The sequence below is a fragment of the Rhodnius prolixus genome, unplaced genomic scaffold (genome assembly GCF_049639745.1).
Source record: "Rhodnius prolixus isolate KJV_2025 unplaced genomic scaffold, Rpr scaffold_21, whole genome shotgun sequence".
Taxonomy (NCBI): domain Eukaryota; kingdom Metazoa; phylum Arthropoda; class Insecta; order Hemiptera; family Reduviidae; genus Rhodnius; species Rhodnius prolixus.
The window spans coordinates 1039783-1051828 of record NW_027411606.1 but is presented as its reverse complement, the minus strand read 5'-3'; the positions used below and the strand labels follow the sequence as shown (position 1 = coordinate 1051828).

Genomic DNA, 12046 nt, shown 5'->3' with positions numbered 1-12046 from the left:
TATTATTTGGTTTCCTGTACGTTTTATACTCGTACATCATATCTTTGTAAATAAATAACCAGAAGTTCAGGAAATGAATCTTAGCAATAAAAGCGAATTCAATTTCAATAAAAAATCGAAGTTAGAAAGAAACTATAGTTAAAAGTTTCAAGTATTGTAGAAAGAAAAAATGACGTGTGACAAACTACTCGTAAGTTTCAGTGGGTTTTCAGCGACTTAAATCTGTTTGTTTTAATGGACATCCTTCTTCCTGCCTCTTTCGTAAAGTCTATATCTTCCTAAAGGCCTTAGTGTCCTGAGTCCTACTGAGTGTGCTGCTTCTTCAACACGCTAAACTGTAGGCTTCTTACCACTTCTTATTTCTGAACAGCAAACTGAAACAGGGTGAATATATTCCAGCAAAATAACACAAACAACAAACACCCTTGAAACCTACTTATTAACGAAACATATTGTTCCTGCATAGAAGAAATTTGCACACTTAGATCAGCCACTCTATAACCGCTCGGTCGTATTTTACTTTTTTTAGACGACGTTCTTTCTATTTTCAGCATTCCTTGCAAACGCTGATCCTATAGATCGCAGTAGACTTAGTTTTACGAGTAATGTTAGTATCTTATGAAATAATAATGAAACACATAGAATATTATTTATAAAGTTTTCTAATATATTATTTCAAAAACTGAATTACAAAAAAAAAAAATCACAGAAGAAAACAGGTCAACACATGTATAAAGTTTAATAACATGTGATTATTAGCAAAGAATGAGCATGTCTGATAGTTAGTTTACAAACCAAAGGTTCGAATAATTGGTCACATGAACCGGTGTTTAACAATTATTTCTACATTTAGTTAGGTTGCCAGTGGACATAGAAATCTGTACTATGACTGACAGCAGTTCTAGTCAAATAATGTGTTAAATTACACAACTGGGCTTGGTTTAGATTTCACTTTGAATAACTCATCAGGAAATGTTTCACTTTTCTAATATTATTATTATTATTATTTTCTTTCACTCCTCGTTAAATTTTCATTTTTGTGTTTAATTGAAAGTAAATGTCCTAGGTGACCTCGTAATGCAAAAAGTGCATTTTAACATTTGGTATTTAAGATCAATCAATAACTTATTGGCGAAAAAATCGCAGATTGTACCCCCCAAAAAAGTAATATTTGGTTTTTGGTCTCTTATAGGATCCGACTTCAAAAGTGCATGGACTAAGAAGAAAAGTCAGAACATCTAGACTTGAAAAATGTTGCCAAAAAACTTTTGCAGCTCTTCTGACGTTTGCGTGGCTATTCCGCAATATTATTTGAAAAGGATATTCTTCTTCTCTTGTATGATATCCAGGATGATACCTGGTCTAAAGAACATCACTGCTTATTCGCTCGTCAGCCTGGTAAGTGTTTCTTTAAGCTCTAATACACCTTAACCTTTTTTATTGAGAGTATAGTCTAGTGAACTATAGATGCTATGTGTCAGTTTCAATTTCATTCACAGATGTCCAATTCGTATTAATGAGGGTTTAAATAACATCTTCAATGATTGATGTTAAGAGTTGATCAGGAGAATATCCTCTTCATAAAATTAACCGGGCTAACCCATGGCTGAAAGTGTGCTTCCATCCATTTTTCTCCTATAGTTCCTCTTGTACTTATTTTTAAACATTAACCTCCATGTCACAGATTTTTTTTTTTTTAAGAAGAAGAATATATATTTATTATAATACATATATACATAAAATAAATATAGAAGTATAAATGTATAATACATTTCAACCTTCTTAACTAAGTGAAGTAAAAGAAAAGTTAGGTGAGGAGGATTGGAATGCAGGGAAAAAAGGAGAGTAAAAACCTGCAGCTAGTGTAGAGAGTTAGAGTAGGATATGTTTTAGTCTTCTGTGTCTGTGTGTTGTAGAAGGATCTGTAGGAGGCTATGTCGCGGCATAGTGGATTGGGATGGCAGTCTAGGATGGAAAGGAGTTTGAGCAGGCGATTTTGGATAAAGGAGTGTACCGGGGGATAATGGACGCAGTCTCGTGGAGTGAGTCAATTCTAGTACATCGTGGAGAATCTGTTGCGAGTCTGCGAAATTTGTTTTGGGCTATCTGAAGTTGCTTGATGTTGCTACTACTGCAAGTCAGGCTCCAGGCGGAGCAGGCGTACAGCAATATCGGCCTAATGACTACTTTGTAAAGGAGTAGTTTGTTAGTCACAGTCATTTTGGAGTCACGTGAGAGAAGAGGAAATAATAGTCGTATAGTCCAGTTTGCCTGCGTTTACTTTGTCCTGAACGTGCGCAGTGAAAGTCAGTTTGTCGTCTAAAGTTAGCCCTAAGTACTTCACGTGGGTAGACCACGGAATGAGAGTGTTATTACATCTGATCTTGTCGGTTAAAAGTGGGTGTGCGTTTGGTGAAGAGTATAGCGTTTGTCTTGTCGTTCACAGAATTTCTTCGTGCGTAGCAATCACTGGCTTGGGAACCCAAAACAATGAAAAGAATCTTCTGCCCTCTATTTGGCATTTCCGGGAATCTAAAAGTGATTCAAGGTATTTCTTGGGCGCAGACAGTAAAAAAACTTTACTTCCAATCGTTTTTAAATTCTGTAGAATCATTGAAAATGTGTTTAGGTCAGCTGATTTAAGTTAAAGGGGTTAACTTGTAAAGAAAGGCTGTAAAATAAATTTAGCACTGAACAAAATGATGTATCCAAGCCCAAAACTGGTCAGGGATAAAATAAACGTGCTCGCTATGACGGATAGAATTAGTAGAATAACTTTAAATTAATTTTTTATAAAGGCGTCATTATGCTGAAGAAACAGCGTAAGATTTATGCTTTAATGGTTAGGTGGAGAAAGACTAATGTAAGTCTCGATGCATGTATATATACATAAGGAAAAAGTGTAAAAAAATGTTTTCCTAATATGGATACGAGATGCGCTGTACATCCTTCCTTGGCATCCAACGATATCTGCACCACTACATCATAATCCTCAATTAAGTTTATTAAATCAAAGTGAGAATAAAAAGAAACTATTTGAAACATTTAACAACGGCGTAACTACAAGCAAAAATGTCACTTCTTAGAAAGAGGTACGCGCTGGGAGGAAGGTAAAGAAAAAAATAAATAAGTAAAAGTATGGAAACTCGTTTGGTTCATTGTATGGTGGCTGGAGGCTATTAAAGAGTCGGGAATTTTAGGCGGGTAACTCAAGTAGCTGGGCAGAGTGTGTTCGGAGTAGAGGCGGCAGTTCTTCTCGGCAAGGCCATTAACAATTACCATCCGGGAACAGCAGACCCATAAACACTCCAGTCACTCGAAGAGTAAGCCTGCTCTGAGTTATTTGTGCTGCTCTTACGTACAGTTCAATACAACAATAACAATAATACCATTATTAGTAGGTGTCCATTTTTTTAGTTTCTCTTTTTGTGGTTGCGTCACTTTTTCAAAATGGATTTTTTTACCGGAAATCTAGGTTTTAAAATATCCTAAACAAACAATAAGTTATCTCTAGCAGTTTTAGTGCGAGTTTAACCCTAGGGTTTCAGCCGCAATCCATCAACTGTAAAGAATATCTTATTACAATGACTTTTTTCCGCATACTAGCGATTTTCGTGAAAATGATTTCGCCGATTTTCTTTAATCTTTGTAGACTACATTACATGCACATAAAGGGCAATTTTTTGAAACGTTTCCCAGAGAAGTATCTTTATATTTTCTTAGTAAAATGCATCTATAAACAGTGGTAGCGAATACTGGATTCCAACGCGGAGACCTCGGGTTCGAATCCAGCTGCTGACTACGTTCTCTGCCAAGAAGCTTCTAACAGCTGACTGCCCGGTGATGGACAATGTTGTCTTTAATGAAAACACCATCCGAAGGCCAGCAGTGTTCTGGAAAAAAAGAATTATAAACAGCATTCTGTGCCATATTCTCTTCAGCAAGATATATATTGTATTATTATTATTATTTTTTTTTTTTAAATTGATTTAAGGCACGTCAACATCTGTGGTTATTAGCGCCCGGAGCTATTTTCAGTGCACTGCCGGCCTCTGGACAGTGTTCTCTTGTTACAGACAACACTAACCATCACCGGGCAGTGAGCAGTTTGGAGCTCCTTGGAAGAGAAAATCTAAGGGTCAGCAGCTGGATTCAAACCGGGACCTCCGCGTGGGAATCCAATACGCTAACTAAATAGCTAATCCCTTCACTTATATATTATTTTTATAGCAAATCCATTTATTAACTTGAGTACTTTGTTAAGAAAACCTATTTAATGCAAGTGAGGTTTTCTAAGGTTTGAGGAAAATGGTGCTGTTGCTTTTCTTTAATCTAAAGGTACATATCGTACTAACTACAAAGATACCTAATTTTTATTTCCGTCGGTACTGTTAAGAGTAATACGGTTACTACATTTTCAAATATAATATCGAGTTTTAATAACACCAGAATAATCCGTTTTGCTGAGAGAAATAAAAATGTTTTTGTTCATTTTATTGTTTTTTTCTAATGATTTTAAACTCGTAAATCTGCTGCTTTTATTTGTAACATTTTGCAACTCTATGGGTAGGGATGCTTACATCTAATGCGCTATTTTGGCATTAAGTACGGTCTTATCACTCCACAATATGTTGTCAATAATAACTCCTTTGTTGGCGAAAGGTAGACGGGGAACAATGGACTTTTTTTTGCCTGAGTTCCTTACCTAACGGGGGCTGTTGATTTATGTCGTTTAATAAAATTTTAATTTAATGCAGAGTAGATTAAAACAGAGAACCTCTGTACTGTGGAGGCTTAGAGATCAGCTTAGAGGAAAGAAAGTGTAAACTTCTATAAAGGGAAAAAAGAAGAGAGACTGTGCTACCAGGTGTAGATTCAATCACAATTCTCAGCCAATCTGCTGAACCAATATCACCATTTAAATTACATGGTGTTAATTTTTGTTTTAGTTAATTTTGTTTTAATTAGAATTGCTTTATTGCAGTAAAAGAGAGTTATGAGTGTACAAAGCACAAAGTTTAAAGTTTTTTATGATTACATTATGTTCAAATAACATCAGTGAGTTGGTTGGTTCTTCTCACCGTTCGAATGGAACTTAGGGCTACCAGTCTAAGCTGTGAGCCTCGCACATTCTGTCGACAACTTGGCCAACTAAGCTCACTCCCTCTCAACTGCTACTTTCAACTACCAAGTTTTGTTTCTTTCCATTGTACTCACATCCAAAAGTTGATGCAAGTCAATAACAATACACAAAACTATAATATAATACACTTTATCTAAGGTTACAAGTAAAACGAAAGGAGTATTTTCCTGGCGTCAGTTTATTTACTTACCTAATTTATTATTAAATTTAGTGCACCAATTTTATTAGAGAGAGATAAGATAAAAATGTTCATTTTATAAAAGATGTTGTAAAATTTTACAGGTAAATATTACAGCACTGATACAGTAAATTAATAGAACTGTTTGAAGCATAACAACCTGACTAGTTTTCTGTTCTAGTAGAACAGTTAAGCACGATACTAAAAGTGAGCTTTACAATTTCTCAGCTGTAAAAAGCGGACGAAGTCTAAGTAATTCCAAGATTGAACTTCAAAATTTTTACTCTCCGAAATCAACTTGATTCGTTTAAACTTCGAATTTAAGTTTTCATCACAAGTTCTTTGAATGCGTAATAATTTTTTTTTGAACTTGATCAGTAAAATCAATTGTCAATAGTGTTCACTAAGACCTGCAAAGCTAATATGCATTGTGGTACTGGGTTCGATTCCCAGTCTTTAGGCCTTGGATTTTATTTATTGGTTAAATGAGAAATAGTAGTTTGCTAGTCGCCTCCGTCCACGACACCTAGTAATGGTAGTTGGACGTTAAGCCCGCCTGAAAAAATAAACGATTACTTTACTTTACTTTACTTAGTGTTCACTACTTTAATAAAATTATTTCTCATTTTTTCGCGATTTTCTCCCAAAATTGCTGGATGATTATTCTGTTTTTATCAGCATTTTATTCAGGAAAATTGGCTTTTAGGGGGTATCACGAGTTGGTATCACTTAGGGTACCGCAGCCAAACATACAAACATTAATATGGAGACCCCCAATATTCATGAGTAAAATATAAAGGGGCCTGCAGAAGTGGTTTACAGAAACCACTTGCAAACTGTAGCTCGTATTGTTACAAACACTCACTTAAACTTAAAAATTGCTCATTCTACTGAAATCTACAATATAGTAACAAAGTTTTCAACTAGCAAAGCATTCCGTCCACGACACCTTATTGGTAGTTGGATGTTAAGCCCCGCCTGAAAAAATAGGCGATTACTTTACTTTTTACAATATAGTAACAAAAATTGAAAAGGTCTTATAACCTCTAAAATTCTAAATTTACTGTTAGAACAATCAGGCTAACTGCAACTAGACCAACAGTAAGCTGCAGATTGTGAGTGATTTTTAATGAAAGGAAATGGTTATTACAATAATAAAACTAGTTTAATTATTGTTATTTATTTATACACTTTTAAGCTGTTTGTTTTCGTGTGAAATAATTTATGAATTTATGCAGTCTAATTATTGTATTTCAATTAAAATATGATAAAATTACTGGTTATTATAGAAATATTATTTGCATATAATTGTATAGTATTCTGAAAGGCGTTGATTGACGTATTTCACTCATTATTTTAACATAATTCTTACCGTAATAACTAATACTGAAGAAATGAAGAATCTCTGAAGAAATTAAATTATGATGAGGCGACTAAATAATTATTCTTGTTCCGTTCTTGTATTTTCTTTTTTTCGTCTTCTTCTTATTTTTTTTATTTCCAAGGAAATGCAAAAATAATACTTTGAACGTGAAGGGAGCATAGCCTTGTAAGACTAGTAATCCTAGTATTTGTGATTAATGAGAAACAAGCATGAACCCAAAGTTTCTGAGCTCTGTAGAAACATGAAAGAGAGTCATTATCTAACAGTTTACTCCAGTTAATGATTATCATTTTATTTTAAGCTTAAATTGGTGCACAAATTTTAATTTATAATTACGCATACATCTTTGAAAAATATTTCTGGGCTGTTGTTGATGTGAAATACATTGCTATTCGTTCTTAATTTATTTACAAGATATTTTAATTTGATGCTGGAATAGTACGGACTCGTTCATCTAGCCTTAAGCTTAATTAAATACTCTGCAAAAGTTTCAAATTGGGAAGAAGATCAATAAATTGGAAGTTTCGCTTTATTGAATGGATTATACAAGCAACACACAGAGAAGTATGTTGTATGTTACTATAACTTTTAACTCATTCTATAACTTTATAAATAGAAATTGAATATTCTCTAATTTGTTCATGAATATATTTGGAATAATAAAAGCTTTTTATAACTATAGTTTCCAAGTAGTGGAAATAATTTGTGCAAATTAAAATATATACGAGGGTCGTTTGAAAAGTCCGTGCAAAAATAAAAACTACTTAATTTTTTAGGGTAAACCTTTCTTATTTTTCAACATAGTCTTCTTTTAGGCTTATACACTTCGTCCAACGCTGCTCTAGTTTGTTGATCCCTTCCGAATAATAGGATTTGTCCAAGTCTGAAAAATAGCCATTCGTTTCTGCAATCTTTTTCCCGCCAGCCATTTCTTCATATTGGGGAACAAATAGTAGTCCGAGGGAGCCAAGTCTGGAGAATAGGGGGGATGTGAAACGAGTTGGAACCCTATTTCCATTAATTTTGCGACCACAACTGCTGAGGTGTGAGCTGGTGCGTTGTCGTGATGGAAAAGGACTTTTTTGTGGGCCAATCGTGGGCGTTTTTCTTGCAGCTCGGTTTTCAAACGGTCCAATAACGATGAATAATATGCACCTGTAATAGTTTTACCCTTTTCCAGATAGTCGATGAGGATTATTCCTTGCGAATCCCAAAAGACAGTCGCCATAATCTTTCCGGCCGAAGGAACGGTCTTCGCCTTTTTTGGCGCAGATTCCCCCTTGGTAACCCATTGTTTAGATTGTTCATTGGTCTCAGGAGTGTAGTGATGTATCCATGTTTCATCCACAGTGACGAAACGACGCTTAAAGTCCTGCGGATTCTTCTGGAACAGCTGCAAACCGTCCTTACACGATTTCGTTTTTGGTCAAGCGTGAGCAATCGCGGCACCCATCTTGCGGATAGCTTTGTCATGTCCAAATGTTGATGCAAAATATTATGTACCTGTTCATTCGAGATGCCCACAGCACCAGCAATCTCACGCACCTTCACTCTTCTGTCATCCATCACCATATCATGGATTTTATCAATGATTTCTGGAGTAGTAACCTCAACAGGGCGTCCAGAACGTTCAGCGTCACTTGTGCCCAAATGGCCACTCCGAAAATTTTGAAACCACTTATAAACTGTTCTAATCGAAGGTGCAGAGTCACCATAATGTTTATCAAGCTTCTCTTTAGTCTCCTGAGGCGTTTTGCCTTTCATAAAGTAGTGTTTAATCAACACACGAAATTCTTTTTCGTCCCTTTTTTGAAAATCACTCGACTTCCTCGATTCAAACGAATGCCAAACACAAAGCAATAGACCGATCTGGCTGAAACTTGGTAGGTGTTCTTCCAAGAGATGCTACTAACTAAACATAACCTCGATACGCGCCAGTGGTGCTATCTCTCTGACTTTGCACGGACTTTTCAAACGACCCTCGTACTAGGTAATAAAATAGATAAAAAAAATAATAATCATTGCATTTTTATCAAAGATCAGTAAGAAATTGAAATTGAGAAATTCTATAATGGCTAAGGGTATACGAGTGCTTATTGATAATCTCATTCACTAATCATTTTAATAACTTACTGTTTTAGATTGATTATCAGATAAAACTGTTGTAAAATCAGGATAGAATAATAAAATTTATGGCAACAAATAAATAATTTTAAAATTGTTTAGATTTACACTATTCTTTCTTAAATTTTGTATGCGTATGTATTATTATGTAATCTGCTTTGAAATTAATGTAAAAATTGTGTAATTTTACGAAAAAATTCAAGTATTGTTACTTGATTACCTGCCTCTGCCACTAAGAGCTCGGCCCTACCATCCCAATCACTCTATTCCTGTCTGGAACGATCTCTTCTCCTGCATTGTTCAGGAAATCAGTTCAGTGCTTGAATGAGCTATCGATTCGATAGCATTCTTTCAACGGGACCTAAACATTTTATTGCTTAAAGCAATAATTATTTAAACAATTATTATTTTAATATTATTAAAGCAATTAATTACACCTTCTTGTAGTTTTGCAAGGTTTTTCTCCTCCCTCTAGATGCAGATTTGATGAAATTGTGAAGAAAAGGAATGCAAACATTGGATTTGTTTGAAGGTTTTTGGATTATTTCGTCCGTTGTTGATGGATGATTTTTGGTGAATATCGAGGTGCGGTCTCAAATAAAAACAACTTTTTTGCTTTATACCAACGCTTCGGTAATTATTACTACCTTCTTCAGGGTATTATAACAAAAGTTTGTGAAGTTCAATGTAAAGCTACGAGTATATCATCATAACTGTTGTATAATACCCCGAAGAAGGTAGTAAAAATTACTGAAACGTTAATATAAAGCAAAAAAGTTGTATTTATTGATGACCGCACCTCGATATTCCCCAAAAATCATTGGATTTGTTATTAGCAACTGGATCTACCTTACTGAGTTTTGAAGGAAAACATAACTCTGTTTGTACCTTTTTGACATCCATTATTTGATTCATATTTTTTAAATTCTTTCTATTCTCATTAAATTTTAGATTTATTAGAATAGAAAATTTGATTTATCATTTTGATCTAAATCAACGGTCAGCATATCGACAGAGACATCGACAATTATCCTGCATAATTTTTGAGTATATAAAAATCAAATACAAAACACTTTCAAATAAAATGTCTTGATTCAACAATCCATATCAATATTGCCTTCAAAAAAGTAATTATCAGCATTTGCTAAGCCTACAAATTATCAGCAAAACATTAAAAATAGATAAATAAATAAAAATAAAATAAAAATTGAATTACGCCTTCAGTTAGCTAACTAGATATCACGAATATTCTATCGAATGACTTTTTCTACAAGGATTTTTAAAATAGTTAAATTATATAAAGAATTTTCTGAAATTTTCTTTAATTAATTGGATAAAAGCACTAGCTCTTTCTATTTACAACTTTAATACAAACATAAAAGCAACCCTAAACTCACGGATTCCGATATAGTTTATTTAAAAAGTTATGTAATCAGAAGATTATTGAGAAAGGTAAACCATTCTTCAACCAGCACTTCTGCTTCCTTAGGAAATCATGTAATTAAGATAACAGATAACCATTGAACATTTATTTCATTTAATGCACTTACAAAGTAAGATGAGTATCTTACAATCTTACAGTAATACTCTTAATCTCAACTTTATATTTGTTAACTGGATGTACTTCAATCAGGAAGGAAAAGAAAGTGTGTTTTAGTTTCACATGATGGATTTGAGGGGGGAATAGAAGAGATGAAAGTAAGAGAACAAGAATAGAGTACTGATTAATTTGGCTTCAGCCCACGATTCTGATTTGCTGGGGAGTACCTAAGGGCATGACTAATTATAAATATATGAAATCTACTACTTAGCTGGAAACTTAAGAGTCAACTCCCCTCTCTAGGGTTTGTGTAATGTTTCTTAAAAGCTGCTCGTGATCAGATCTTTATCTGGAGCGCTAACTAAGCTTTGTTTGGTTTATTTATATAAGCTTAACTTAAAAAAAAAACACTTTATAATAAATACTTACGCTAACAATATATTTACAAAGTATCTCATTAAGGTGATTAGATCATTTCGAGCAGCAGCTCAGTTGAAATCGTTTTGATAAGTCAAAAACAGCATGTGATGAGTCTAATGAAATTGCGTAGCCCTTTGCAGCGCTTTATTATGCCAGAACTTGTCCCTTCGTTTTCAGGGAGATGAATATTTCGATTCGTTGGATTTTTTCGTCCTGGTAAATTATGAGAAAATCTGTAGATTCATTCCAAGTAACTAGAGTGACTGAACTGCTATATCTTCTACTTTACTCGCCTCTAAGTACCTCTAATAAGTAAAGTGAAGTAAAGTAATCGCCTACTTTATCAGGCGGGGCTTAACGTCCAGCTACCAATTAGGTGTCGTGGACGGAGGCGTCAAGCAAACATACTTTACTGTAAATTTCTTTTATTAACCATTAAATAAAATCCAAGGCCTAAAGACCGGGAATCGAACCCAGTACCACAATACATATTAGCTTCGCAGGTTTCGCCTCTAACCGCTCAGATACCGTGGCGCCTAGTACCTCTAATATGTGATCATACAGCTTCTCTTAGTTGGATGGATTTCTATCTAAAGTTTCAGGGCCTCTTTTGGAGGTTCCACGTGGAAGGGGAACTATGTGCATTTCTTCCCTTAAGGATGTCGTCCGTCTGAAGAAATATTATCATATTTCGGGGTGAATTTTTAGTAATTTACACAAAATATTAGTATGGATAGAATTGTTTTCAAAATACGAGCAATATATTCTTGATACATTCTTTAATAAGTTCTCTTATGTTGTATTTTTATTGAAATTTAACTTTTCAGTCGAATTTATAACTAGTATAAATGTGTAATAACAACAAGTGAATCCGTTACCAATAGATACCAGAAAATAAATTATGCTGTCTTGAATAAAAGTCCCAAGTTGATTCCTACCGACCTGATGATGATTACACCTTCTGAAATAAACACCATAAATAATGGAAGATATAAAAAGGCAAATGGAAACTGGTGGTAATTGAAAGCTTCTCTTTCACTGGCTACAAGCTCCTGTATGTGTTTGAAGTTTATTACAAATAAATGTAGGGTCAAAGATGGTGGACGGTGATGGTGCGGCAGATACCAAAGTTCTTTTGCGCTGGTCGATTGGATAAGAAAAGAAAAAAAGGATATCATGGCAATAAGTAGGTCGGCATAAAATCAGAACGTAAATACAAGAAGAAAGGCAGATTCTTTTGTCTATGTTTCTTCACTT

The 12046-nt window shown here is 34.4% G+C and overlaps 1 long non-coding RNA gene across 2 annotated transcripts in view; it reads left to right on the top strand.

Annotated features, from left to right (window-relative positions):
- The first annotated feature begins 781 nt into the window (after positions 1–781).
- Positions 782–12046, top strand: part of LOC141455067 (uncharacterized) — a 74035-nt gene continuing 62770 nt past the window's right edge. Inside the window, exons 1-3 of one of the 2 annotated variants that reach the window (XR_012459134.1) lie at positions 782–1103; positions 1193–1398; positions 1500–2288. This is a non-coding gene — a long non-coding RNA (uncharacterized lncRNA). Of the gene's footprint in view, positions 1104–1192; positions 1399–1499; positions 2289–12046 lie in introns of those variants that run through there. The other variant, XR_012459135.1, reaches the window with a different exon arrangement.